Raw genomic sequence first — 16,046 nt, 5'->3', positions numbered from 1 at the left:
CGCCGCCTCCTCCTTCTCCTGCGCCGCCGCTTCCTGCGCGCCGGGACGAGTGCGACTAGTGCGGCTGCTCTTTGAACAGGGCCCTGGACCATCTCTCCGCCATTTGCCCCCCGCTCCTTCCGTCACTGCGCCTCGCGCACTCGGCCTCCCCCTCCGTCCCTCGCCGCGGCCAATCGCCGGCCGCCTTACTCAGCGGGCCAGGCCGGGAGACGTCGCGCATGCGCCGGCGGTGGAACGGCCGACAGGTGGCGGCGCGTGCGCGGAGGGGATTGGTAGTCGGACGTCAGAGGCGGCTGGACGCCTTCGGGAAGCCCTCGCGGGGTTGCTGGTAGGGACCGGGGGGGGGGGGGGGTACCGAGCTGGCTCCGCCCACCGGTGGTATTTTCCGTTTGCAACCTCGAGGGGGGGGGGGAGGAAGGAAGTCTGATTGCTATATTGCTTTTGCAATGCACTAGTTTTTAATTGCCTGGATCAGCTGCTTCTGGTTTTCGCTTGGTTCCTTTCCCGGGGGGGGAGGCTCGCGTGTTAGAAACTGAAAGCTTCCAGGAGGGGCACGATCTGTTCAACTTAAGGGTCAGAAAGCCGACAGGAAGGAAGTGGCTTCCTTTGCAATGTTTTGGAGGAGTTTGATAGATACCGTGGAACTGCCAAACATTGGGCTGGATATCAAATCAAGCCTGGGCTGGCCCTTGAAGTTGAAAAGGCTAAAACGGAGGCTGTTGTATTTAGATTCAAGTGGGTAGCCCTGTTGGTCTGAAGCAGCAGAACCAATTTTGAGTCCACGGCCACCTTTAAGACCAACAAAGTTTTATTCAAGGTATGAGCTTATGTGTGCATGCACGCTTCTTCAGATACAATGTCATTAAGTACATACTTATAGGCAAAGTGTGAGAGTAATGTTAATATATGTTAATTTATGTCACGAAAAGGCAGTAATGCTAGGAGAAGGTGAGGGCAGCAGGAAGAAAGATAGAGCCAACCTAAGATGCATTGATTCAGATAAAGATACTACAGCCAGCCATCAGTTTGCAAGACCTGAGCAAGGCTGTTAATGACAGCACATTTTGGAGGTCACTGATTCATTGTCGAGTTGCTATAAATCTGAAGCTACTTGATAATAGTTAACACACACCAGGCTCATAAGAAAGATATTGCCTGATCCTAAACAGTACTTTTAAGTTCCATAAGCCCAAAGGGCTTTATTCTGAAGGCTGCCATATTGTACATATTTACTTGGGAGTAAATCCCATTGAATTTAGGGGGACAAAGGTCAAGGTGCAGTTCCACTATCCTGTGCATTAATAAAGCAGGCCAGAGTGCCCCAAAGCATGCATTGATGCTTTGTGAGAGCACTGTGCACAGCAGAAGGTTGCCAGTTTAAAACACATAGAAGAGAATTCAATGTATGTTTAATTTACTAGTTAAGTCTTCTATTTATGCTTTTAAAACATTTCTAGCCTATTTTATCTTCTTGGACTCAAGCCAGTAAGCAATGCAGCAGTCAAGTTGTGAGGACATAATAGTTCTATTAACAAGAATAAAAATAGCTTAAATTACAAAATTTACAAATTTAAAAGCATTTAGATTTAGAGGCTTGGGCCTCAGGAATCCTCCCCACCAACAAAGTCATTGTATGAAGGAGGTAAAAACTGGTATACTATCCTGTTTACTAAATTTGTACTAGTCCATGCAAGACCCACTGGTGAGGTAATTACTTTCCTTCCAATAGATGGAGGGGGGGAGTGGGCATTTCTCTGCTATCCCCTCAGCCACAATTCAGTAGGTATGCCTTGTTGCACATGTGTTTCAATAGGATCTATTCTTCCATGTGTTTCACTCACATCCATTTTCAGTGCACATTGCAACTGGTTTTTACTGTGACCATTTCCGCAGTCACTAAAAACTTTGCAGCAGCACTCACAAAGCTCCATGGAATGTCATTACTTTGACACATCTTACGCTACATGCGCAGCACTGTATGCACTCCCTGCTTGCCATGTATTGTGTGAATCCAGAGAAAATGTGAATTCCCTGGGAGGGAATTCGCAGTAACCTAAAGTGGAAGCTCAAAAGTTGCATTGGTTTCCTCCACTGGTTCCCACCTCAAAATGATGGCATTTGAGATCCGACCAATGCTGTGTCTCTACCCGCCCTCCTCCCCTCCTCGCTGTATTTTTTAAAAACTGAGCTTGATTGTGTTAAAACACAGTTCCAAAGTAGCACAAGCACAACACTCACACTGCCTCCCCACCAACGACTGAACATTCAATAGAACACTTTGTAAATTTCATGCAGGAAAATGAAGCCTTGGTCAGTTTCATGCAGGGAGTTCTAGGAACCTTGTTAATTTCATCCAGCAGCCTTGCAAGACTTCCTCCAAGTACCAAAAAACTTTTTTGTTACTATGCAGGAGCATCCTAACATAAACACCAAGGGTTTTTATTTTGTTTGTTTTAAAAACTTACATGCACTGTATGAGTGGGATGGGGGAGAGGCAATTGACAGCACAGAATGCTTGCCTGAAGTGGCACACTTAAAGGTGTATGCAGGCTCAATTTTTCCCAATCTGTCTTTGAATTTGCATTGCTCCTGAGAAGGCTAGGTGTGGGGGGGGGGGGATAAATCACACTGCATATGGATGACATGATGTTGTTGCACATGCTTTTTTTTTTTTTTTAGGGGATGGTGGTGAGACGGGAGCCAGGAACGCCGACTTTCTTGACGTAAGCGTAAAATACAAGCTGTGAATGGACTCCTGGGTGGTGCTGGAGAAAACCACAGATGTAGAATGCCAGGCGCAAAATCAGGGTTGGCATCCAGAAGTCAAGGTGGCGAGAACGCACCAGCAAATAACAACTGCAGAAATAGCATGTGTGAACCAGGAAAATCCACTTGCAAATGATCCCAAAAGGGGATTGAAAATGTATTATTCAACATGTGTGAAAGTTCCAAAAGTAGCAAATAAAGGTACCCTCCTCACCCACTCTGGTTTTAAAGGACTGGGCCCACCATGGAAAACCCACCGATCTTGTTGTAGTAGTCCAGATGGTCCTAGTGGAGGGCATCTTCAAGAAGAAGCTCAATAATGTACTGGGCACAGGGGAATATACAGGGCAAAAGAGTCTGTTAAGTATGATGTCCTAGGCCACAAGGCTTGGGAGCAAATTAGATAGCTATGTCTTCAAAGGTGGCCCTGCATAGAGTATGTTACAATAGTCCATTCCGGAGATTACAGTCACATGGATCAGCATAGCTCGGTTCAGCAGGGTTGGGCAAACTCTAACAGGGGAGTTTCCAGTGACATGGGGTAGGCAACTCCTGGATTGTAGAAGCAGAATGTAGGATTAGAAAGACCATGTCCAGATCCAGCAAAGCTGTTCTGATGTTTGGGGCCATCCAAGAACAAATGGATAAAAGTGCTGATATTTTGGCTGTGATCAGTAGATACTGTCCACGGGGGAGCATGTGGAGGAGGAATAACATTAAGCAGTTGCGATGACTTTGCTGAAGCCTTTAGAAGGGGAAGTTGTGAGTCCTGCCAGCTCCAATAAAGAACATATTCATGGGAAAATATTCCATGGAATTGCAGTGAAGAGTCTTATCGTTTCAGGATCACAGATATTTTTACAATAATGTTTATTATTATTATTCAGTTTGTATTCAGCCCCTCTTGGCAAAAGGGCTTAGGGCGGTTCACTACAATAGGATAAAACAATAAAAACAGCATAAAAATACTAAAATTAACAGTTAATGATCAGCAACTAACAAAGCCCCCCTAGCCATCCTCCATCTGGCCTGCATAGTTGGTAGTATGTGCCAGCAGAAGAAGGAGAGGAGGGAAACTGAGAGTAGAGGAGGTAGGCCTGGCCTCAATCATAAAGAGAGAAGGGTTTGTGGAGGGGAAGGATCTCATCAGAGCAGGCCATGCAGTCCACCCTCCAACGCAGCCATTTTCCCCAGGACAATTGATCTCTGTTGTTGGGAGATCACTTGTAATTCCAAGAGATCTCCAGGCCCAACCTGGAGGCTGGCAACCCCCTGTTCTTGAGCTCATCCACTTGCCTATCCTCCAATTATTTCTGAAGTAATCAGAAGCCAGACTTTTGTGTGAATTAACAAGGCAGAGGAGGTCCAATCTTGCAAGGGATTTATAGTGCCATCATCAACAATGCCCAACAATAATGGGGCACACATCTGATATTAAAAAGTATAGTTTGAGCCAGAGTGGTGGTGTAGTTAGTATGTCAAAGTAGGATCTAGGAGGTCCAGGTTCGAATCCCCATTCTGCGATGGAAGCTTGCTTGGGTGTCCTTGGGCCAGCTCTCAGCCTAACCTCCCGCACAGCTGGGTTCTGGGAGAAAAAGGAAAGAGGCAAACAATGTTGCAATATCTGTTTGAGTCCCCGTTAAAGTGTATAAACAAAGCTAATTAAATTATATATCTTTTAAAATATGCAAGAAAATTTCAGTTTCCCCTATCATTCTGCTTTGCTCCAACATCTTCAAAAGGGTGACCTCAGCAAATTCCCTCACCACCACCCCCTTTTTGAAGGAAGACTTACTGCCCACCCATTACAGGTGTTAACTATCTTAGGAAAACTAGTGAATGGTCTCCTGATCTTCCCAGATTAGCTCTGAATTTGATATCATTACCATTCTCCTTCCTGCATTTCAGGGCTCTGGGACCCCACTGTTCACCCTGTGGTTCCCCCCCCCCAAAAAAAAAACATTGCATAGTAAAGATCAACTCAGCTGGCAATGGGAGGTCTAGTGCACAGAGTCTTCTGTTGGAATAAAATGTTGATAGTGTTTAAGATGCACAAGGCTCCTGCACATTATCACCAGCAAAACTACTTTTAGCTTTGCCAGGGGTAGGGTGGCCAGATCCAGGCTCAGAAACTCCCAGAGATTTGGGGATGGAGCCTGAGAAGGACAGGGACATGAGTGGGTACAATCCTATCTTCAAACCATCCATGTTCTTCATGGGAACTGATCTCTATAGTCTGGAGAGGAGCTGTAATTCCAGGAGATCCCCAAGTCCCATGTGGAGGCTAGCATCCCTATGTATTTTACTCCCCACTCCCATTAGCAGCCAGTTGCAATGTGGAGGGAGTACAGGGTTGCACTGCATAATACAGGTGCCTGAAGGGTGATACCTGCTGCCTTAGCATATCCCTTAGGGTCAAGTAGCTGCATTATGTAACTATGCAGCACACTACATCTGCATACTATCATAAATCTTGGAGCTATCCAGTAACCTCCCCTTTCAAACACTGCAGTTTGTCAGTAGGTGATCTGCAGGTTTTCATTTGTGGATGTTATCTGTAGCTGCTTCTCAATGATTTGCAAAAAGCCTGGGATTTCAGAGAGGATTTTTTTTCAATAGCCAGAAAACTATTTGATATGTTAAGACCCAGGCTGACATGTCAGAACTGACAATGGTATAGTTGGAAGGACTCCATGACCATTATCCATAGCAGAACAAATATGCTTCATTATTTATTTATTAGATTTTAATACCGCCCTCCCATATGGCTCTCATATGGCAAAAATACCCACTCTCCATTCCCATAACCACAAACTACATTTGACACGAGGAATCCCTGCAATTCACCTGTTATATGGTGAATGTTTCTCCTGAAGTGGAATGTTTTGATCTTATCCTAGAAAATAAGAGCAGGCCACCATTTTCCATGATGTGCTTACATTTTATTTAGCTGTGTAGAATCATCCTCAGAGGAATCTCCATTATGGAAGCATTACTGATAAATGGGAGAATAATCTTTCCCTGTCCCCAGGGGCCTGCAACGTGAAATGCACAGAGAGGTAAAGCAGATCTGAAACAAAGAATCACAGCAGAGATTTTCACCACCCATATATTTACATTTAAATAAAAATCACAAGGAGTGGCAAGGATTGAGATAGGAAGGCCACTGCTGCATTGTTCCCTTCCTTAGCCTGCTTTGGGATAATCTTTTGAGCTCATAATTTTAACAACTATTCTCATGTTAATTATTCCAAATTCTGTTTTTCTAAGTTTTTTCATTCAATCCTGTATCTTTTTGTCCTAATATATTATCTCCCATGTCCCAATAATGGCTAAAAGCACATAATGGTGACGCCTTCCTAATTCAGGACATTTAAGCTTCCCACCTTAATACTCTTTCCCTTAAGAACAAAGTTTGAGTCCAGTGGGACCTTTAAGGGGAACAAGTTTAATTCTGGGTATAAGCTTTCATGTGCATGCAGATGAAAGCATACCCAGCGTTAAACTTGTTGGCCTTAAAGGTGCCACTGGACTCAGTCTTTGTTCTGTGGCTTCAGACCAACACAGCTACCCACCTGAATCTAACTCTTTTCATTTGCATTTCTCACCTGGTCAATGGCTACATCTAACTGTGTGTTACCACTCTTGTAATACCAGATTCTGGAGTCCTTAATGTTGGTACTTTTCTGCTGTCATTAATATTTTCAAATTCTGCTGTTGACTCTCATATTTCTGCTGCTGGAAGATCATTTGAAATCATTATTGTGATTGTACACAGAACTCTCAAAGTACACGAGAGCCAGTTCGGAATAGTGGTTAAGAGAACTGAACTAGTCACTGTGACACCTGGAAACCTCACTCATGTCATGGATGCTCGCTGGGCCAGGCACAGTCTCTCAACCTACCTAACCTCACAGCGTTGTTGTGGGGATAACATGGAGCAGAGAAAAACTATGTAAGTCGCTTTGAGTCCCTGTTAGGGAGGTAAGTGGGGAACATATGTATTAAAGAAAGAAGTACATCTTGCTTTACATGCTAACGAAAGCAAAAGAGAGAGGTCCCTGCCCCAAGAGGCTTACAAGCTAAACACTGGGAAAATGCCTGGAGGAAACTATCATGTTCTTGGGGAATAAACTTCAGCCTACCCATAGTGGTTCTTTCAAAGCAGAGACACTATAAAGAACATAGATTAAAGAACACCTCCTTCCTCTTGAGAGAATCTTCCTTGCAGCCAGTATATAGACTCATAAATGTACTGTCAACAAATGTCATTTCACATTATGGCATACACAGGATGGATCTGGGGTCTCCACCTGATGTCTGGGGGAGGACGTTATAGGCTTCCCCAACCAGCAAAATAGTTTCCCTGGAGCGGTTGCAGGCTAGGAAAGAGATGCAGGTAGGGAAGGCAGAATCCCTTTTTCCATACGTATCACAATCTGAACTGGGCACCATACTCACAAGAACGGAGGAGAAATTTTCAGGTTGTAGGCAGGTGTTTTAACCCTTTCTGGCCTGGAAGGAAATACATCTGCCTAAATCAATGTGAAGTTCTCCTTATCACTCCCAAGTAATTATAATGCCTCTCCCCACATCATCTGATATGACCTTAATGTATTTCTTTCAAACCCTCCTCCAAAGAATTAATGGACATAAGTCTGACATCAAAAATTACAGGATTGAAAAACCTTTAGGGGAACACTTCAACCTTCAACCATTGAGGTCATTCAACCTTTGAGGTCATTAAATAAATTACCTCAAAGTAGCTGTTTTATTGCAAAGGAACTTCAAGAACAGACTAGAAGGGGATATTGCAGAAATGCAAGTTACAGCAACACTCAAAACAATGGAATACCCTGGACTCAACAAAGACATAGTTGTTGTTTTTTATGCATGCTAACCTCATTCAACTCTTATATCCACATTTCTTGCAATCCCCTTTTCTTTTTATTTATTTTACTTGGGGCCAAGCCTGTTGCATTCAGGAATACAACGGGCACTAGATTAGGGGGATGGAGTGGAAGAACTGTGTGGACAGCCTCTCCTTCCCCATAGGAGTGGAAAGGCTGTAGGCAACTGTAGGGGCAGCTCTCATACAGCAGGGATCTGCAGCCTCCAAGCCTCAGAGGGAAGTGGAAGGATGAGGGAGTGGGCAGGGGTGGGGGACAGAAAGTGATTGGCTGGCTGCTGGACAGACAGGCAAGCCGGTTGGAGGAGGAGGCATTCATGGGTGGGACAGCTGTGCTGAGTGGCACTTAAACCATGACATACACTCCTATTAAGAGGAACAGATTTTATGTGACAGTAGTGTGATGTTAGTAATATGTAATGTAATTTCAAATCTAACTCTCTGGTCTCAGGACAAGATAAGTTGCCAGCACAGCTTGTCACTTGCAGGGATGCTTCCACGCTCTTTGAATTATTTCTTTTCACAACTGGGAAAGTGTCTACCACTAATCACTAACATGGGCAACTTTATTTCTCAAGTGTTTGTGTGAACTACAGCTGAACTCAAAAGAACATTAGCTGTTTTATCAAAGAATTAACATATGGCGACATTTGGATACTGTGACACAGTTTACTTATTTGCCACTGATTTACCTTTTCTATATATCTGTACTCTTGTGATCCTCATTCCATTTTGTCTGAGAAAGAGTGCTTGCACACGAAAGCTCACACCTTTAGTAAATCTTTGTTGGTCTTAAAGGTGCCATTGGACTCAATTTTTGTTGTGCTACTTCTGCATTTTCTAAGAAAAGGGAAGACAAAAGCAGTTTTTTGTGGGTCTGCCAGTGATTAAAAGAAAGCACTGTAAGTATTTTCACTGGTCATTACATTAGTCAGCAGTGGCTTTTCAATGGATATTTCTGCCAGAGACAGGAGGAAGAAGCACATTCTAATGTGCCAACTCCATCAAACATGGCTCACTTGAGGATCGGATCTTAGGATGCATCAAGCTTCACAAATGAATGAGAAGCAGGACTCAGAGTCTGACCGGAACGGCATTAACAGGCGCTGCCGTGAATGAGCAAACCCTATTATGGTGGCACCATGTCAAAGCAAACCGGTCCAGCAGAGAACTGCTGTGCTCAACCACCTCCTCTGGGCCGTCGGCACTCCCACCTGTCATAATCCTGTCAGCTGCAGAATCCTCCCTGCTAGGTAATAACCCCTGGAAATTCCGGTTCTACTGGATGAACCAACGAGGATACATCTGATACAAGGATCCTCCTCGACAGGAGAAACATGCTCAGTGCAGTCTTCCTCCCTGCTCCTCCCCCCCCCCCCCCCCGTGAGCAGACATGCTTGACAGAAATAGTCTTACCATTGCCCACCCTTTCAGCACTCTTCCTTTTAAACCATTCCCCCCACAGAATGTCCAGCACCATTCCTCTTAAAACACCTGGAGCACATGGGGAGGTTCTTAGGGTTGCCAGCCTCCACGTGGGAACGAAGATTGGCACACCTAATCTTCCCTTCCATTCCTGTGTCTTCGTTGTTGAGCCTCCCGGTGGAGCCTGGAGGTCTCCTGGAATGACGCTTCGGACTATGGGGATCAGTTTCCCTGGAGAAAATGGTTTGACTCCGAAATAGTTCAAATCTGCTAAAAGTATTTATCCAGGTGTTCCAGATCTAAGGTGGCCAGTCTCCAGAGGGTGGCTGGAGATCTCCCACAATTACAACAGGTCTCCAGGTTACAGGGATCAGTTCCCCTGGAGTAAAACAGTTGCTTTAGATTCTATAGCATTATACCACGCTGTGGTCCCTTCCCTTCCCAATATCCAGGTATTCCCTAGCCCAGAGTTTACACCCCTAGTTCTAAGACAGAACATTCAAGGATTGCTAAGCAAATTGTCAATGGGGCTAGCAAAGAAATCTCTCTACACCCCCCCCCCCCACAGCCCAAGGTTGTTGCCAGAGCTCATCTGTAGCAAAGTCTGCATTGAATCACTCAGACCAGCAATTTAAGAATGGGGAGATAATCCTAAAGAAGCTTTGATAAGATTCACTAATTTCTCAGGGCAGCCTGAGGGATTGCCTGTCCTTACTTTGCAAAGGCACTTGATAAGAATTCAAAAGATTAGATGCTCTAGAAGGCCCGCCCATGGAGGGTGGGGAGCTGACCTGGCCTTGGCCCTGCCTGCACTTCTAGAGGACACTTAGGATTTCCTTTCTTTCACATTGCTTGTGACAACTGACTTACAGCATCCTGGATCCCTTTGCTTTGTTGTGGTGTGTGTGTGTGTAATGACAGGGCGATCGAGTGGATTTTATTGCCGTGTTTTCACCTGTTTGTCAGAGAGTACAGTTTGCATGCAGTAGCAATGAGACCAGCAAGATTAGGAGGTAACAATCTTTGGAGAGGCAACGCTCACCTTGCCAGACGCCATTTTGTAGTTCATTTGCAACGTGCTGCAAAGTAGCACATGCACATAAAACTATGCCTTTTCGATATTTTTTAACAGGAAAGCTTTCAAAACTTGACATTTTTATTTCCTTTACTATGTTTTTCGAACTGGCGTTGATCCAAACAGACAGATAACATGATAACCTTATAAACTCTGCATATTATTCTAGCAAGGCTCTTGTATCTGTTAAACATCTTCATTATACTGCATATTTGTTGGATATATTTGTGATGTTTACTATATGTAGTCTGGTGATTTCCAGTTTGTGCACATGCACGGATGTTCACGCCTTGAATATAACTTTGTTAGTCTTAAAGGTGCCCCTGGATTCCAACTTTGCTTAGGACTGTAGTCTTAGTGTTTTAGAACTAGCCCCCTCTTCTGGGAAGATTACAGAAACTCCTGCTAAATAACAAGGTAATGTGAGGCTAAAAATTAAAGCTAAACTGAACTCTTAAGGACATGCAGGCCAAGGCCTTGGTTAAAAGAGCTCAGCCAGGCAACCCAAAGGGCCTTGAGAAATAACAGTCTTTCAAACAGCCATCAAGGACAGTTAAGCAAGTGATCAACGAATACAAAAGCCAGAGGAGAGGAAGTGGAACATCCTTTCCCCACTCTAAACAATCACCCAGCACAAATGCCAGAAAGATTGGGGAGGAGGGGGAGGAGGGAAGTGTTCAAATTCACACGCCAGGGAAGGTTCATCTCTTTCAGCCTGGCTGGAGAGTAGAAGGCTGAATTCATGGACTATCTTCTGTAAGGAAACGGAGGAAAAAATGCCAAACAACAGTTTTGTGTCAAGGTTTCGTCATGGAAAGGCAACGAAACACTATAAGGCATATCAGGAAGTTAATTAATCCCTCTGCTAAATTAATTCAGTTACTTAATCCCAGAAATAAAATTAAATTATGTTAATTACTTAATCCCCTAAATAAGAAATAGCCTACCCCTTTCACCTGTAGGGTTGGCAGGGCCTCCCTGGTCACTGGCAGAAGAGGGGGGGGGAAGGTTGCCAAAACCAGGTTGCAAAATTTCTGGAGATTTGGGGGTAGAAGAAGAACAGGGACCTCAGGTGGGTACAATGCAATTGCGGCTGTATTCTCTTGGGCAACTGATCTCTGCCATCTGGAGAAGAGCGGTAACACCTTCTCCACCCTCTGGCGGGGGGGGGGGTTGGGGGTTGGGAGTGAATTTTCGCCATGTTGGGTTTTGATGTTTTTTAATTGGGAGTTTTAATGGGGATTTTATAAGATATTGTAACCCACCACGAGCTGGTTAGGGAGTGGCAGGGAATAAATCAAATAATAATAATAATAATAATAATAATAATAATAATAATAATAATAATAATAATAATAATAATAATAATAATAATAATAATAATAATAATAACAACAACAACAACAACAACAACAATAATAATAAAAGGTCCCACCTGGAGGCTGACATCCCTAGTGGATTTCTGAGAATTACAGCCAATCTCCAAACTACAGAGATCAGTCGCCAGGGAGAAAATGCAAGCTTTGTTGGATGGAGTCTATAGCCTTATATATTGCTGAGTCTCTCCCATCCCCAAATTCTACCCCACCCAGGTTACATTCCCCGAAACTCCAGGCATTTCCAATCTCAGAGCTGGCAACCCTAATTCCCTGTAAAATCTAATTCTGCTGCAGGGATCCCAGTGGCTCCATGTCTGTTTGCAAAAGTCCTCTGGAATGGTCAAAGATCAGCTCTGTTTGTAGGGTAAATGTCATGCATTCCCTTATTTATTTACTCATTGGCCAGCAATAAAGCCAGCAGTACAAGAAGAGAAAAAAACAGCTGAACAATATCAGTTAGGATAAATGTGTGTGTAGGAGGGGTGGGGGTGCTGGCTTTGTGACCTTTCCTAGCTGGATATAAAGACTTCAGTTTAAAGAAGACAGCCAGAAGGTGACACATCGAATGGAAGCAGCAAGACAATCAGAAGCAAAAAGGCCAGGACTGACTAGAGCAGGGGTAGTCAAACTGCAGCCCTCCAGATGCTGGCAAGGGCTCATGGGAATTGTAGTCAATGGACATCTGGAGGGCCGCAGTTTGACTACCCCTGGACTAGAGCAAGGGGAAGTCAAACACAGCAGGACAAAGGTAATGTTGACATGATTATGAAGATGATTATTTAAAATAGCGTTTCCGCTTTGTGGGACCAGTTGGCAACATTGATCCTTGTGCGGAAACACCCTTACTCTAGCTCTTTGGATTGCTAGTGGAAGACAGGGAAGAGTACTGAAAATGGGTGCCAATTCAGTTTAGACATCTCCTCCCTGATACGAGGCAAGCCCAACCACCCTCCAAACTTACTTGATTCTGTAATGGTTCAGTGCCCAGCCAAGCCTTTTGCTTAATGTTTTCGAGTCTCCACATCTGCAAGGCCAGATATATAAGCTGTTATTAAGATATGAAACTAAATCTGAACAGGTTAAGACTTGTGTGATTAAATGGATGCAGATTATTGGATTTAATGTCACCCTGGAAACATGGGAACGTATATGGTGCCTAAGTTAACAAATAGCCAGATATGAAGAGAAAACTGTTATAAGATGTTTTACAGATGGTAAAGGTAAAGGTATCCCCTTTGCAAGCACCGGGTCATGTCTGACCCTTGAGGTGACACCCTCCAGCGTTTTCATGGCAGACTCTATACGGGGTGGTTTGCCAGTGCCTTCCCCAGTCATTACCATTTACCCCCCAGCAAGCTGGGTACTCATTTTACCGACCTCGGAAGGATGGAAGGCTGAGTCAACCTTGAGCCGGCTGTTGGGATCGAACTCCCAGCCTCATGGGCAAAGCTTTCAGACTGCATGTCTGCTGCCTTACCACTCTGCGCCACAAGAGGCTCTTTGCAGATGGTATGTAACACCTAAAGTAATTGCTAAGATGTCTAAGGACTATAATAGTATGTGCTGGAAATGTCATGATAAGGCGGGCTCTTTCTTTCACATGTGATGGAGATGTGGGAAAGTATACAGATTTTGGGTAAAGGTACATGCTGCTTTGGAAGAGATGTTTGATAATATGTTTCCTATGAAAACTGAATATATGTTGTTAAGTTTGCGTCCAGAACTATTCCCTTGACATGCTAGAATTTTCTTATTTTATGCCACAACGATGGCAAGACTAGTTCTGGGTAAAAAGTGGAAATCACAGGAGATCCCAACTACTGACGTATGTGTGGATAAACTTGCTGAATTAGCGAAAATGGTAAAGAATTCTAGGCAGTGGAGTTTCTGCTTGGCTTGGACTATCTTGCCAAATGAAGCTTGGAGCAAGCAAAGAAAAGGAACTACAGGGGGGTCAAGGGATGGGGGTATACTGTAACCAAAATATATTTCTTTTCTGCATATATCTTTATAAAAATAAAAAAAATCTATAAAATACAAACTGTGGCTCTCCAGATGTCCATGGACTACAATTCCCATGAGCCCTGTCAATGGACATCTGGAGAACCACAGTTTGGCCACCTCATGTCATAGGATAAGGCCAGGATTGATCTTCTCAAGGAATAGGCTTGCCAAACTCCAGGTGGGGCCTGGAGATCTCCTAATATTACACTTAATCTACAGGCAATAGAGATCTGTTCCCTTGGAGAAAATGGCTGCTTGGGAGGAAGGACGCTATGGCATTGAGGTTCCTCCCCAGCCCCAAAATGTCTAGGATTTTCCCAACCCAGAGTGGGCCACCCTATAAAGGGAGGAGCTAAGCCAAGCACAGACTGAGGGAAGAGCAGGAGCCATACAGAAGTCACATCCAGAAAGCTGTCTGAGCAGGAGGTTGAGGTCAGAGGAACCGTATCATTTGGCTGGTAGGGAACAGGTCTAGCCAGTATCCTGAGTAAGACAAGACGAATTAACCTGTCTGAGCTGCACACAGGTGTTTCTTTATACAGGAAGCCTGTAGGCAGGAAGAAGATATTTATGAAGCACCAGGAAAGGGCAAGGATCAAGGATATGGGTGAGGAATAGCCAGAAAGAGGACCACCAAAGCTGTTTGTCCCTGAACACATGAAGCGGACTTATACTGAGTTGGATCATTGGTCTAGTGTGGGCAGGATTGTCCACTCCAACTAGCATGTCTCAGATGGAGGCCTTCTGCATTGCTGAACTCCCCGGTCTTTTTCACTGGAGCTGCTGGGGATCAAGAACATAAGAGAAGCCATGTTGGATCAGGGCAATGGCCCATCCAAGGCAATGCTCTATGGCTAAACCCAAGGTGCCACCGGGAGATCCTCCAGTGGGGCCAGAACCTGAAACCTTTTGAATACCAAGGAGATGCCGTACTGCTGAGTCACGATGGATAGTGTCGTGTACATTTAAACATCATGTATATCTATGTCATAGACCTTCTCTCCAGCAGTAACAGCACCAAATCCATAGAACCCATCAAAATACAGGCTGCAGAACATGACAGGGCTGCTCTCTGTCCCTTTTTTACATGCAGAAAAACTAGGTGGCTCCAATCCATGGCATTTCCAACATCTGGTCTAGTCTGACCCTCGATATCACCTGAATCAGTTCTGCCTAAGTTCTTTTGCTCTTCCGTTTTTTGAAGGGTTTTGGAAAGGTTAATATTCTCTTTATTCCTCTGATACAACCATCTGGACAGCAAACCCATTCAGGATCATCACAGTTCCTTACAGACAAGTACATCCAATTGCTCTCCCTGAGTCATGTCACCATTTCACCTCCGTCTTCTCCATTCTGAAGTTAATTGCTCTTTTATCCACTGGCAAAAGGCGGCGTCATCAGTTTGTTAGCAAAACAACTGAAGGGCTTTGTTTATTCCTAGAAACCAGAGGACAGACACACATCTCTGGTGAAATATGTCCCCTGTTCTGACAACATTTAGGCTTTTCCTAATCTGTGGTGGTGGGCAATTTCTGAGCAAAATTCAGCTCCTGGCAGACTGTTGGGTCAGGTTTGTAAAGGTGAACTAGCTGTTTTTCCCTTTTGTTTAGGGAAACTTGTCTGCCATTCACAATCTTGTCCATGAAGAATCCCCAAAAAGCTTCCCAAGGACACAGAAAGCACAGACTGAAAATCACAGATCTAATATATTAAGACAACTGATAAGAACTGAGGGAGATTACCTAACTGGCTTGGAAGGTTCAGGGTTTGGGGTCCCCCCACTGATCTGTGTCTTCCTTATAGGTAGTGCAGGTATCAGGCGACCTTAAGAATCTTTGTTCAAATCTGCCTCGAGAGAAGCTTCAGTTGGCCAGCTGAGAAGCAGAAGAACCCATGCAGATAACAGCTACTTCTCTACTGGGTGTTGGCTTTGGTCCATCAGCACCATTTTGAAAGTGGCCATCAGCTTCTGTGTTCCATTAAATGGCATCCTAGGTAGGAGTATAAAGATGAAAGTATAGGAACAGGCCCGGTTCTCATGGGCTCCCATTGAGCTCATGGAACAAAATGAAGTCATGGTAGATATCCATGTCCTCCAGTATGAGAGTCAGGATACCTCTTTATATCACTGGCTGGGGAGAGAGGACGCTGTTGCAGTCATCCAGCTGGTGGGCTTCCGAAAAGAGCTGTTTGGCCGCTGTGTGAACAGAACACTGCACTTGTTGGGCCTTTGGTCTGATTCAGCATCCCTTTTCTTACGTTCTAGTGGAAAGGCCCCATCCCTTTTTGAGCCTGCAGTACCTTTCAGGCAGCCTGATAGACTTGGTCAGAAAATGGCTGCCACAGGAGGTGGAGGTAGCCACAAAATGGCTGCCACACTACCTTCAGTGACATGGTGAAGATCCTTGTGGTATGGAAGCAGCTGCTGCCAAAACAACATTTGAAAAAAAGACTCTGCACAGACAATCAAAAGCTCCGGCAGTCAACC

At 44.5% G+C, this 16,046-nt stretch overlaps 2 long non-coding RNA genes across 2 annotated transcripts; one reads left to right on the top strand and one right to left on the bottom strand.

Annotated features, from left to right (window-relative positions):
- Positions 1–189: 189 nt before the first annotated feature.
- LOC143843882 (uncharacterized) lies at positions 190–2,984 on the top strand. The gene is made up of 2 exons (XR_013233723.1): positions 190–328; positions 2,680–2,984. It is a non-coding gene; the product is annotated as an uncharacterized LOC143843882 (long non-coding RNA).
- Positions 2,985–3,657: 673 nt separating this feature from the next.
- Positions 3,658–11,821, bottom strand: LOC143843884 (uncharacterized). Its single transcript, XR_013233724.1, has 4 exons — positions 11,611–11,821; positions 8,368–8,515; positions 5,706–5,801; positions 3,658–4,351 (listed from the first exon to the last, which is right to left on the bottom strand). It is a non-coding gene; the product is annotated as an uncharacterized LOC143843884 (long non-coding RNA).
- Between the last annotated feature and the right edge of the window lie 4,225 nt (positions 11,822–16,046).

This window comes from Paroedura picta, chromosome 8 (genome assembly GCF_049243985.1).
Source record: "Paroedura picta isolate Pp20150507F chromosome 8, Ppicta_v3.0, whole genome shotgun sequence".
Taxonomy (NCBI): domain Eukaryota; kingdom Metazoa; phylum Chordata; class Lepidosauria; order Squamata; family Gekkonidae; genus Paroedura; species Paroedura picta.
This window is presented reverse-complemented; position numbering and strand designations above follow the sequence as displayed.